Genomic DNA, 12,087 nt, shown 5'->3' on the forward strand with positions numbered 1-12,087 from the left:
ATTAGTTTAAATTACATTCCAGGAGCAGACAGCCATCTAATCCGGAGTATATACGCCAAGAGTGTTCATCCAGGATCTAATCAGAAATCCCACCTTCCACAGGTGCCCGCCTTCCTCCCGGAGTTTAGCTCTAACTCCCAAGGGCTCCTGAGGCTTTTATAATGGGCATAATTAAGGTGAGAATAAAAGGTTCAGAGAACTCGAGAGACTTCCCAGGGTCCCCTGGCTAGTAAGTGGCACAGCCAGGACTTGAAGGCCAGTTCTTCCTAATTCTATCCCAGTATCTCAAAAGGTATTCTCAATGACTGGAAGCTTCCAGAACGACAAGGGACGTCTTAAGAAGGTGGATGGATCTGAAGAGCATTTACTCGGCTTTCTGGCTGATGGTCTGCACACTTCAACCTCCAGAAATCACGTTAAGATTCACCATTTGGCTTCAGAAGTCAAGGACCCCTTTCCCCTCCTTATTCAGAACGGACAAGAGACAGACTCCCTGGAGACATAGTTTCAGTTCCTACCTTCTGCTCCACCTGCAGGACCCTCCAGCTAGAAATGGAGGTGCTGGCCTCTTGCTCGTTCTGGGAATTTGGCCTCTGAAGGGGGGTCCTCTTCTTCCTCTGATGACACCCCAGAGGCAAAATACTAAATCTCACATCACAGTCATGGCAATGGACAAGGCTGCAACTCCTCCCCAGCACCAGAGTCGGCAGCACAGGTGGGATTCTAGAAGTCTGTTTGATTTGCCCAGAAAACACATCAGGGCCCTGACGCCTGCCCGGCTTAGGTCATGGATGGTAGTGTGCGGTACCTGGGCCTGCAGCTAGGTGCATCATGCATAGAAAGAACTGGAAGGAAATGCATTCTCCTTAGCAGGTCTGGCTGGGCCCAGGGAAACTCCAGAAAGGTGTCCTTCGCGACAAGGTCAAGCGAGAAGCAGAAGCTTCTGCTCACTTCACGTGTCTGCCGTTTGCCTCTTCCCAACCTCCCTACCCTGCTCTTGACAATGTCTGTCACCAACTTCCCAGTCTCCTAGCCTAAATGCACCGTGTGACCCAAATGATTCAAACGTCAGGCGCCCGCTGCACGAGCAGGTTCCTCTGCTCTGAATAACCCAGATGACTTCCTACTAAAGCCACAATATTTAAATTAGAAATGCGTCTCCCTAGGTAATAGGTGACCTGACCCTTTAATCCAGTTATTTTTAAGTTCCACCAAAAATACAAACTCATCCTTGGCCTACGAACAGGGGCACGGCTATGAAAGAAAACGTCCTTGTAGCTGTTAAACTAAAGCTCTGTTTTTCTTTCTTGTTCTCCCTCTCTTTCCTAACTCGAGTTTTTAGGGCACAACTGCTGTGTTCCACAGGCCACGCATGGCTGTCTCTAGGAAGGTTCGTGCAGGACTCTACTTTCTGGCTGAAGTTTCCATCATGAAGGCAGATGGGAGGAGAGGGTGCAACCTGGCAGGGGGATGATGCCTAGACACCTGCAAGATGCCCGCACGGGTCTGCTGTATTTCACCAGCCTTGGAGGGACGGGGTAAAGCCACAGTCGGGAGGTCTGGGCGAGACGGACTCCCCAGACCAAGGGAACCCGAGGAGTGTGGAAAGGGAGCACAGAGGCTGAAAAGGTCAAAGTGCATTCCTGCAAGGAGAGGCGTGTCCTGAGAACCTGTAGAGTGACAAGCCCTGTGCCGGGGCCATGGGAGGTCCCTAGGACTCTGGGGTGGGCCCCACACTGCAGCGAGGGACTTACAGCCTTGGAAGGAGAGAAGACAGATTCACATAAAGATAGCATAGAGCACAGGCAGACGGACTAATACAACATAACTGGAAAGAAATTTCCCACCCTGTTCAGGGTGGCAGATGGTGTAGGCTGAAAAAACTGTATGAAGGAGGCTGGGAGCGCCAGCGTTCCTCAGCAGCTGGCCTGTGGCTCCCCCCCCACCCCCCACCCCTACTAGAGAAGCCGCTGGGACTCTGAGTGGTCCCTTCCACCCACCCCTGTGAAGGCACAGAGAGAGTGGGAATGTCTGAGGATGGCTTGCTTCCTTTGTTGGGCTTTGGGCCTCTGGGCCAGGAAGTGGAGGGGAGTGACCCCAGTGATAACCTGGGCCACATTCCAGTCCCAGGCAGAATTTCCTTCCCACTCCCCAGCAGAGCTTCTTCCGGCCTGTAGAACCAAAGGCTGGTGTTGATCGTGGGAAGCCGGGAGGTGGGCCACTCCCCAAGGAGGCCAGAGACCCTTCCTGGCTGATGAGAGGCAGACCTAAAACCCCCAGCACTCTGGGGCAGTTAAAGCTAAAATTAGACCAGACGGGCTCAGGGATAATGACATGACCCTCAATAAAGGGGGATAACACTAACAACATCTCTGGGGTTTCCTTCCTCCTGCCATGAAGCCATTACCACTAAATGTGACTCAGACGGTTCTAAAAAGAGCTTCCTGGGCTTCCCTGGTGGTGCAGTGGCTGGGAGTCCGCCTGCCAATGCAGGGGACACAGGTTCGCGCCCTGGTCCGGGAAGATCCCACATGCCACGGAGCAACTAAGCCCGTGCACCACAACTACTGAGCCCGTGAGCCACGACTACCGAAGCCCACACACCTAGAGCCCGTGGTTCACAACAAAAGAAGCCACCGCAATGAGAAGCCCGCGCACCGCAGTGAAGAGTAGCCACCGCTCGCCTCAACTAGAGACACCCCGTGAGCAGCAACGAAGACCCAACACAGCCAAAAATAAAATAAATTTTAAAAAAAGATTATTAAAAAAGTTTAAAAAGACCTTCCTGTTCTTCTTACAGGCCCAGCCCTTCTTTCTGAGAGCTTCTATGGTATTGGTCAACACAGCAATCGCCCTCCTGCCATTCTCTCTGGCTTAGGCCTCAGGTACAGGCTTGCTGACGATGGGGTGAAAACACTTCTGGAAACCCCTTCCACTGCAAACAAGGCTGGCCTGTGTCTTGACTCACTCACGATCCTGGTGAAGAAGTGGTCCCTTTGTAACATAAGGGAGACTCCCCAGCACCACAGCCTGCCCTATTAAAAGCACCCACTGAAAAGTCAGTGGCTCAGATGTGAGGCCGCACATGTGGAAACTGTTAAGGTGTGGTCTGATGAACACGTTTACCGCTTAGGCTCTCTCTGAAAGAAACTAAAGAGGGTGTGTGTGATGGAGGTGTGATGGGAGGAGGTGAGGAAGGAAGCTGCTGCCTTTTCTGCAGCCGCTGGTGAAAAGCTTGTTTCTTTCAGTCACTTGGAGATCCGTTCCCTACCAAAGGGACTGAGAACCACTGGGAGATTTCAGGGTTTCCCCTAGATGAGGAGAGATGCCTCATTTCAGCTCCAAGAAAGGCAAGTTTCACTTCTTCCTCGATGCAGTACACCCCAGGCTCTGTCAAGGAGTCCTAAGATGCTCTTCCCACCAAAGGCCCTTTTCACTGTGAAGCTATTTTACGGGACAGTCCCCACCTCCAGAATAAACCAAGGTCAAGGCCACAGAGGGAACTCTGGCTCCCGCAGCCTGAAATTTCTGGGGTAACTGATTCTGCTGAAAGCAAAAGCAAGCTTGGCTTCAGTTCTTTATAACTTAGCTGTGTCCTTCTTGGTTTTAAAATAGTTCAGGATCTTGGATTCATGCCCGGACAACCAGTAATGGCAGAGAGCAAAAGCTGGGCTCCACCGTGGACCCGGGAAAAATCCACTATGTGGAGGCAGAGCCAGGAGAAAAGAGAAAACCGTGCCAGAGGCTTTTGAGATTAACTCTTCATCCACAGATGAGTCTGTACTTAGGAACAGAGCTGACGAGCTTCTCTTCCTATGGCCCTGGGTCCCACAGGAGACAGGCACACACGTTCCCCCAGAAGCCCCAGGCTACTCCGTGAACGTGGCAACTTCTACAACAAGGGCTTGTAGATTAACTACATACAAGGTGATAACAAGAAAACCCGTCACCAGAAGAGCTACGTCACTTGGTTCTGCTGCGGAAAAGGACACACACACACACACACACACTCATGCACCATCTTCAAAGCATTATCTGGCAAAGATGATGTGTGCGGGCTTCCCTGGTGGCGCAGTGGTTGAGAGTCCGCCTGCCGATGCAGGGGACACGGGTTCGTGCCCTGGTCCGGGAAGATCTCACATGCCGCGGAGCAGCTGGGCCCGTGAGCCATGGCCACTGGGCCTGCGCGTCCGGAGCCTGCATCTTTGCATCTTTGCCTGCACTGTATGTGTGGTGGGGAGCTCCCGCTCTGCCCATTAGCATGAAAGCTGGGAGTCTGACAAGATTAGCCAGAAGAGAAGCAAGTCTCCAGTCTGAGCCCAGCTGCCCACACTCTCTCCAGCAGGAAAGGCATCCACAGCGTAGCCCCTAAGTCCCCACTCTAGTCCCTCCTCCACAAAGACTCTGGCCTCACAAGGGAACCCTCTCCTTCCAGATTAGAAAGCAAAGGACCATAAGCTAGGTCAGCAGACTCGGCTTACCCTGCCCGGAGTGCCCACTTCACATGTCCCCGGTCAGAATCGCCTCTTTTTCCAGGCAGTATCCTGCACCCCGGCTCAAGCTGGACAAATTCCTTCTGAGCCTCCTGACAGAAGACTGGAGTCACAGCTGGCCCTCCTTCTGCTCCCTCAAAGGCCATTCGCACAGAGAAGGACTTTAACCCCTGGACTTCAAAGAGACCTGGCCCCTCCCTAGCTGGCCCGAGCCTGGAGGGCAGCAGCCGGCCAGCCAGAAACAGCTCTCGTTCACGCCTGGCGCCCAGGGCTGCGTGGGCAGGTGGGAGCTTAGTGGTGCTGAGATGAACCAGTTACGGCTGTCTTCTTGGAAAGTCAGAGATGGGCCTTGGGCAGGTAGGGAATTAATATCCTGGTGATGCTAAAAGCAGCAAGAAAAACCTGACGGATCCCGAAGATCCAGTTAAACGGACTTCATCCAATTAAATGAACTTTTTAGGACAGCTTCTGTATGTGTGTGTAAATAAACGCTCACTGTAGAAAATTTCTAAAATAAAAGTTACTCATCCTCACTCCACACAGAGGAAAGCAGTTAATGGTTTACTGCATTCATGCAGTCTCCTTTTTGGAAACATGTATTTAACTATATGCAATTTGTAGCCAACTTTTTTTCACTTCACATTATCTCACAAGCACTTTTTATGTCCTTTGATGGTGGTGGTCCGGTATATTTTAAATGGTTACATTGTGTCCCACGCTGAAGTGGGACAGAATTTGAAGACAGGGATGAGTGCTCTAATTTCAAGGAATCTCTGGGGGAAGTGGTTTTTCCTTTCTCAGGGCTAACTAGTATTTTCTGCCACAAAGAAAACAGACCCACATGTGCCCTGGGGAGACATAAATGCCACAAATATATCCCTCACTCTTTCGTCATAGAATCAGACCCCCAGCACCACACACTAAGGGTCACGGCGTGTTAATGACTGGTTCCCAGAGCTGCCCCAGGGTGGACGAGGCTCCACCCACCTGATCCCCCGGAACTCTGGGTTGACCTGGAAAGTCTCGGGCATCATTTAGGATTTTGGCTGAATGGAAAGCCAATCAGAATTCCAGGGCCATGCAGAACTCATTTTCTTCAGTAAGATTTTAGAAAGGACAAAGAGAACTGAGATTCACAGTAAACTGAATAGAAAGAGGAGGACAAATGCCAACCATGGTCCTGTGGGCCAATCTATCTGGGGTCAGTTTGGGACCAGTTTATCCTGGTGAAGCAGGCGAGCAGCTCAAAGACAGTGGCAGCCCAGCGTCGCAGACCCCCTGTGACTCTCCCGGAAACACAAGTCTGGGAAGGAGTCATCAGAGTGGATGGAGCCCAGGCAGGCTCTTTTGAAAAGGAAGTTAAATGTATACTATACTTTACAACTATTTACAACATCCAAGCGACATTTTTAATGAGCTGAAATTTATTTAGAAATATCCAGGAGTTTCTCAGTGACTGGGTGATACCAAGTCACCAGGGAGCGTTACGCTACGGAAACTCTGAAGTTACGCCGCCCTCTGGAATAATTGGAATGTTCTGCTGTAGGGCCAAAGGCATTTCAAGATACTACTTAACGGTCTAAAGTAAAATGAGGAGGGGAAATCACACACCCAGGGTGGCATTGCTCTGCTCAGGAATGATAAAGTGAGCAGGGGCCTCCACGAAGAGGTGCTTTCAAGCCAAGAGGCAAGAGTGGTACCCAGGACCTGCTACATAATCATACCTGCCCCTCTGCCCCCATGAGGAGGTGTGTAAAAACTTGTTTTAAATCTGCCCTGTTCGCAAAAGAGGAAATTGTATGTGCTCTTAAAGTACTATTATCTAAGCAACAGGCACACTTCTGACTGGAGTCTGAGGTGTCACGGTTTACTACACATACACGCACACACACACCTATACATACGTGCACATTGTTATGAAGTGAGTTGGGTCCCCCCGACCCAACTTCATAAGTTGAAGTCCTAACACACAGTACCTCAAAAGGTGACCTTGTTTGGAGATAAGGTCTCTACAGAGGAGAGGTCATCAAGTCAAGTGATGTCATTCAGGTGGGTCCTAATCCAATGTGACTAATGTCCTTATAAAAAGAGGAGATTTAGACACAGAGGCGTACCTAGAAGGAACGTGAAAAGGCCGAGAGAGAAGTCAGGGGTCCATCAGCCAAGAAGAGGGGCTGGAACGTCCCTTCCTACGGACCTCGGATGGAGCCAACTCCACCGACGACACCTTGGTTTGACGTCTTGCTTCCAAACCGTGCGACAATAAAGTTCTGTTGCTTAAGCCACCCAATTTGTGGGACGCTGCCACGGCAGGCCTAGCAAACCAATACACACGCTCACACATACACACGGACACACACGTGCACACACACACATTCATACTCATCACTCATATTCGTACGCACACGCCCCCCTCCCTCCGGCTGCAAAAATATGATGGAATTAGGAAAAACGCTCTGTGGCAAAGTCACAGTGACTTGCCCCAGAACAGTGGTTTATCCTCAGAGGCAGAGGGAGAAATTCAACTGGTAAGCTAGACGGAGGTTGCAAAAGCATGAACTGAGCCACCCGCATTGGCTGGCGGTGGGGGGTCTCCCTACGTCAGGAGCAGAGCGGAATGCAGCAGCACCTTATACGTCGAGGCTACGCATCCATCCTCCTCCCTCTTGGCTCTGAGCTTGGGGTGGTTTTTCGGAGTTTACGAAAACAACTGTGTACTGCCAGTTTAACTCTCTGGCTGCTGTAGCCTGATCTGCTTTAGTTTCTGAGGGTGCCTTGCACTGGGAGAAAGGAAGTCATTGGGAAACTTGCTTGGCTGGGAAGCAAAGTGCAGTCTGTGAGGACCTAGCAGCTGGGGTGGGAAGGTCATCAGTGCTACTATGATCACCCCACTGCCCGCCTCCTGGGGACCAGTCTGGGTCACACACCCTCACATACCTTCTCTCTGTGCTCCCTTCACCAGCTGCCACCGAGGGGTGGGCCCCAGCCTAAGGAGCCTCCTCAGGGTCACACAGATGGTCAGGAACAGAGGTCTGGCTGGAAGCCAGGAATCCCACCCACAGGGCAGGGCTCTGCCCCTGGAAGGCATCCTGGGCAGTTTAGGACAGAGCAGATCCAGGAAGTATGCGAAGGATCAAAAGGGAAAAATTAAAAAGCAAATGCCAGGCAGCGACAGCCTGTCTGTGAAACCACGTGCCTGTTTCTCCATGACCCTGGGAAGGCCAGGCTTTTTGGGGGGGTCTTAGTTTTCTGGTCTGTAAAATAAGAGAGCCAAAGTAGGTGAACCCCCCAAATGCACCTGCTTTCTGCTCCTGGCCTCTGTCTTTCCGTGATGTTAGCATGAACCTTGGGCAGAGGGGAAGCCCAGGGTAGTTCTGAGTCTGGTAACAACGTGGGCAGAGTTGAGAAAAAGCCAGCCAGCAAATGGGGACAGCCGCTTCCTTTGAAACTGCTTGATGCTTTTGCCAAGAGACATTTCAAGGGTTCCGGGAAGGAACTCCACTCCGTCTTAGACATTCCCCTTGTCAGAACTTTATCTCTTTAGTGGAAGGAGTTTATTGTGCTAAATGGAGCCATCCCATTTATGTACCATTAGCGTGATAGAACGTTCCAAAATGGATCTGCTGAGATCACAAGGAACTAAATGCAAGCAGGCACGGTGGAGGGACTGCCTTCTAAAATGGTCCTACCCAGGGCTTCCCTGGTGGCGCAGTGGTTGAGAGTCCCCCTGCCGATGCAGGGGACGCGGGTTTGTGCCCCGGTCCGGGAAGATCCCACATGCCGCGGAGCGGCTGCGCCCATGAGCCATGGTCACTGAGCCTGCGCGTCCGGAGCCTGTGCTCCGCAATGGGAGACGCCACAGCAGTGAGAGGCCTGCGTACCACACACACACAAAAGAAGATAAAATAAAATAAGAGCTTGTTTACCTGAAAGAATCTCCAATTGGAGTGAAGTGTGGGAAACTAAGACATTACCAGCCCTTAATTTATTGAGGGAAAATGGATGAGAAGGGAAGAGAATAGTGACTTCCCTTAAAAGACTGCAGGAAATCTAGACTCCGCAGCACCTCCCAGGTGCTCAGGACCCTGAAAGCCAAAGAGCAGGGATGGGAAGAACACACGAGGACGTTTGGACCCCCCAGCTATGTCACACACCACGATCGCATTTATTCCTGTAAGAAACATTATTCTACAGAAAAAGAAATTGTTCACCAACTTCCAAGCCCTTCCCTTCCCATTGTACCCTGCAGTCTCCCAGTGTACCCTCTCTGCCTCTGATACTGCTCAAAAAGAAGGCTTTAGAAGCGAGGAGAATCTGGAATCGTAGTATGTGGTATGCTTCATTCCAGAACCAGATGAAGCTGGTGGTGACCCTGTAAGGGAAAGGGTCTGATTGCCAATACAGGGCCCCGAGGCAGGGCCTGACACGCACCCCATTTCCACTCTGAGTCTGTTGTGGGTCCCTCCATCAAGGATCATAGGCTCAAAAGGTCCCTCTGCTTGCTACCTCAGACACTATACCCTTATCTTCTGCAGGAATATTGGTGCCATTATGGTGCTTCATGGACACAAAGCTTTAAGAAATGCACTGATTGCAATCTTGTCTAGAACAGTAAAAACCTGCAGCCAGTGAAAATGTGTAGTCATAAAAATCAGCACCTGAAAACTGCAATTGGCTGAACTGATGGAATGCTATGGAACCTTTAGAAAGCATATTTTCAAAATTGCATGGCAACCTGGAATGATGCTATATTAATATATTGTGTATACAGGGGTACAGAGTTCTGGTTAAGAATGGGCTTTGGTATCCAACAGACCTGGACCTCTCCCTCTCTGTAAAAAGGATATAAAACTACTACTGCCTTAGGGAGCTGACGTGAAGTCCAATGACCAGTAGGGGGATTTGTCCTACAGTAAAAGGACTCAGTGAATGGTGGCTAAAATAGAAATAAACAGAATATATTTGTAACTCATATCACAAAGGTTAATATTCATGGTATATATAGAACTCTTACAAACCAGTAGGAAAAAGACCAACAAACCAAACACAAAAATGGACAAAAGACATGGAAAACAGTTGACACACACAAAATATATAAATTATTCTTAGACATACAAAAAGATTCCCAATCCCACTCATATAAAAGAAAAGCAAAACTAAATTATGAGATAAGTTTTCCACCAAGAAAATTAGTTATCAGAATGGGAGGAAAGAGGTACCCTTATCCAACTCCATGAAGTTGCATGGCCATTAGGCATATTGTATCCAACTTTAAAATATGCAATGTCTTTGACCCAGTAATTCTACTTCCAAGAATTTATTCTCAGGTATAGTGGCATGTGTATAAAATGACCTATATCGAAAGGTCTCTAATGCCACATTGCTTGCAATAATAAAAGACTACAAATAACCTATTAGTGGACTGGACTATTCATAAAATGTGATAGTATATGCAACCTTTAAGAGGATAGTACAGCTCCCAGCTCTATGAGAACTGGTATAGGACAATCTCAAAGATCTACTGTTAAGTGACAAGTGGTACAGGACAGTGTATACACCATGCTACTTTAGTTGTTAACAAAAAAAAGAATGTGAATATCTAGTCTTATATACATAATTTTTTATTAGTTTCTAGGTGTGTATAATGTGTATGTAATATATATTGTATATATGTGTGTGTATGTGTATATATATATACACACACATATACACACATATACACACACATATATACAATATATATTTTATACACACACACACACACACACACACACACACACACACACACACACACACACACACACAATATCCATAGACTATGCCTGAAAGGATAAATGTGAAACTGATAACAATGGTTTTCTCTGGAATGGGGTGGACTGGACACATGAGGTACTCAACTTCTCTTCACTGTGTTCCTTTCTACACCTTTTGATTTTTCAACCATGTGCATGTATTAACTTGTGAAAAAAAATTAAGTACATAAAAATATAAAAAGTGAGATGGGCAAGAACTAAAAGGAAATATGGCACCATGAGAGATTAGAGAAGATTAAATCACTGTCTCAAAGCCAAGGATCACATTAATATATTAACGGGTTAACCCTAGAGAATGGGGGAATTCAATGCTGAAGGCAGAATGAAAAGCTGACGTGGAACGTATCACTTTTATTTTACAGAGGTATGTATTATTGAGCATGTATTACTTTTATAACTGGAAAAGTAATCTTTGAAAGTAATCATGCATCAGTAAATGTTACAAATTTGAGCTTTAAATACACAGACAAAAAAGACCATCTTGCCTACTTGTTAGGTATTGCAACACCTCTCAATCTCCAATTTCCGTCTCCATGGTGAGTAGGGAATCCTTTACTCAGCCATGATGAACAAGTGTTTCAAATATGACCTTTCCTCAAGGAAGTTGTGCTTTCTTGCTGTAATATCATACTTTTAGGAGCCGACCATACTACACAATTGTGAGATGACACAATCTTCCTTTTTCATCAAAGATATGTAATTGACTCACTGTTATAGATGAATATTTTCCTTCCATGAGCTGCCTATTCCCAGAAATGTCGTGAAACACTCTGTGAGTAACCAAATTCCTCTCTGGGAGTCAAATGTCACAGAATTTCATGAACTATGTCACAGACAGGATATGTCACAGGAAAACCCCATGAAAACGTTTTCCAAGCTCTGATTAGTTAAGCAGAGAACAAGAATTGGAGGCTGACTTGATTTATTAGTCTAAACAAGTCTTTTTTTTTTTGCTCCATTCAATATAATTGTGCAGCGGAGTCAACCTAGATGCCTCCCCATCCACCTATAAGACAGACAGACAGGTGGACACATACACAAACAGGGACTCAGTGAATTTTAATCAATTTTTTATTCTAGCAGTTATTTTAAAGCTCTGAGTCGAGTTTTAAAGACAGTATTTGGGGTTTGCTAAATCTAGTCCTCTGTAAGCAGAAGCACACATCTCATTAATGTTTCAACTGAGCGCTGGGAGGGTGGGGACGCATGATAACTCTGGGAGGCAATCCTAAACCCTGGGCCCAAGTGCCATTTCTGCCTTGGGATCCTCCCTACCTCACTCCCCGTCAGCCAGTTCCCAGCCCTCAGGCCGGGCCTGAGCATCTGAGATCCGCACGAGGACTTAGCATGGAGCCAGGTCCTCTTACAGTTCACCCACCAAGCTCTTCTCTGCTCAAAGGCAAGAGGTGTTATACAGCCAGGCTTCGCTTCCCCAAGACAACACTCAAATTCTGAAGAAGAAAGGAAAACCCAACAATCAAAGGTTCTCTGTCCATGAAATACCTGGTGAGCTCTAAGAAAACTCAACAAAAGGATCTACCACTTACCAACAGGAAAGAGGTCCGATCCTATTGAATCAGTACCTATGGACTGCAGGGGAACCAGTGGAAGGCTCGAGAAGGTTTAGACTTCCATCCACACAACAGGTCTCATCATATCATGCACATCAGTGTCACTATGAACTGCCGGTCACTCTGAAAACTCACGAACAGCCTTTCTTACATTTCTTCAAAAGCACAAAGTCCCATGTGAAGGCAGACCGTGCAGAAAACAGACCTCTG

The 12,087-nt window shown here is 48.0% G+C and overlaps 1 protein-coding gene across 3 annotated transcripts in view; it reads right to left on the reverse strand.

Moving 5' to 3' along the window:
- The window catches only part of PALM2AKAP2 (PALM2 and AKAP2 fusion), a 348,936-nt gene that overhangs the window by 38,057 nt on the left and 298,792 nt on the right, over window positions 1–12,087 (reverse strand). The window contains exon 1 of one of the 3 annotated variants that reach the window (XM_024757287.1): window positions 4,482–4,555. The exons of the other annotated variants lie outside the window; for them this stretch is intronic. The gene's annotated coding sequence lies outside the window, so the exon portion shown is untranslated. Of the gene's footprint in view, window positions 1–4,481; window positions 4,556–12,087 lie in introns of those variants that run through there. 3 annotated transcript variants of the gene reach the window in all.

Source organism: Neophocaena asiaeorientalis, unplaced genomic scaffold, assembly GCF_003031525.2.
Source record: "Neophocaena asiaeorientalis asiaeorientalis breed wild unplaced genomic scaffold, Neophocaena_asiaeorientalis_V1.1 scaffold432, whole genome shotgun sequence".
Lineage (NCBI taxonomy): Eukaryota > Metazoa > Chordata > Mammalia > Artiodactyla > Phocoenidae > Neophocaena > Neophocaena asiaeorientalis.